Raw genomic sequence first — 1916 nt, 5'->3', positions numbered from 1 at the left:
GAGCCCTGCTCTAGCAGGTCTAGTGTCAGCCAAGGTTAATGTAGGCAGATTGTGCATTGAGGGAACAATAAAGCTAGTATATTCACTCTTGCCATATTTCAGAGTTAAGTAGCAAATATTTATCCTCCTGTACAGTTAGACTGGCTGCCAAGCCTGTTGGATTATTGCCCGCTCACTACGATCGCTGATCCAAACAAACACACACACATAATGCACACACAGACAAACTCATACCCAGAGGTCAGATGAGGGTGCAGAGTGTGTGTCCCCTGGGTGTGTCTTGACTCTGAGGCCCCAGTCATCTGTCAGCAGGCAGGCTTGGGCTCTGAGCTCAGGGTAATCCCTCTGTCAGTGGCTAGACCTTTAGCTGGACAGGGCAGCCAACACCAGCTTGGACACACACACACGCACCCACACATACCACCAAAACATACTGTTTAATCCTCGTCTCACTCACTAATAACACCTCTACTGCCCCCCCCATCACCCCACACTGGACACCAGGATTCAGAGGAGGAGATTTCTGCCCACCTCTTCCCAAAGCCCCTCCAGAACAAAGGGAGAGTCGCTGACTGCTTCATATTAGTGTTTAATTAAGTTCAAAGACCTCTCCTCTCTATGCCGCGCTGGTCTCTCCACAGACCAATAACCCAATTGAAGTCGTCTATTCTTTCATGGCTCTGAGCTGGCATTCCTATGGGCTGGGATCACCGTCCAGCTAGAACTAAAGCTATAGCTACACAGCTAGGGCCATGTGGTCGCCTCTGGCCATGGCTGATCTCTCACTCATGTGATTCATTCAATAGAACCATTAAGTGGCTCACTCCCTCCCTCTCTCTTTCCACTCCTCCTCCTCTCTAACCTCCCTCTACATCCCTCCTTCCATCCCTGACTAGCCCCCAGGCGTGCTCACACTGACAGATCTCTGCTTAGCACGTTCATACATTACAGATAACCTTTTTAATGCCGGCCGGCTAAACAGAGTCAGGCCTGCTCTCCAGAGGCTTGTGCTGGCTGTAAAGAGATGGAGGGATGGAGGGGAGAGAAGGAAATCTATTTGAAAGTGCTCTTGCGACAGAGCCATAAATCTATCTAAAGCACACAGTGACTCCCATGCTTCGATTACACCGCTTTGGCAGCACTTTTTATTTCATACCCAAACTACTGTGACAAAAACAATCTGTAAAACGATAGAAATCCTTCATTCATCACGCACTACTACTGTTATAGTCCATTGAAAGTCTATGTTGATTTAAGCTGTCCGGATTTCATCTGGGTTTAGCCCAGAAGGTAAGAAGAATTATGAACAAATAACCCCCCTTGAAGGTTATGTTTCCCTTCTATTTAGCAAAGGTTAAATCAAAGGTTTGAAACGAGGTGATCATAGATAAGACAGATCTGGAATAGTGTTGGTCTGGGATGTTGAGAGTGTTAAGGACTGCTCTCTCTCTGGTGAGGTTTTCAGAGTGCTGGCGAGGTAAGGGTGGAGTGGGCAGAGTGCCACTAAGCAGTAGGGGGCCTCATTCTGAAGCTGCCTGTCACACTGCCTGAATAGAATATAAATTACACCAGAGGCGATTAACCACCCATATCATATGAGAGCGCCGTGTGTCCGAAATAAAGTATGTGTAACACCACCGCTGCTTTCGCTTCCTCTCACTGCACACTTGTATCACATTTCTTTGACGTTGGGTAAGAGTATGTTTTAACACCCCGGAGACTCTAGCAACGGATACATCCATCCACCAGTCACCCCAATGAGAGAGACGGAGGGAGAGAGACATAGAGAGAAATAGTAAGAGAGAAAGAGAGAGAGAGTAGGAGACAGGTTGTCCAGCTGTAATGAGCGACATAACTGGGTTGTGAGTTATGACCTTTCTAGCCAGGATGGGGTTAATGTTTTCGCTTCCAATGGC

This window comes from Coregonus clupeaformis, unplaced genomic scaffold, assembly GCF_020615455.1.
Source record: "Coregonus clupeaformis isolate EN_2021a unplaced genomic scaffold, ASM2061545v1 scaf0236, whole genome shotgun sequence".
In the NCBI taxonomy this organism is placed as follows: domain Eukaryota; kingdom Metazoa; phylum Chordata; class Actinopteri; order Salmoniformes; family Salmonidae; genus Coregonus; species Coregonus clupeaformis.
Note: the sequence above shows the minus strand (reverse complement) of the source record.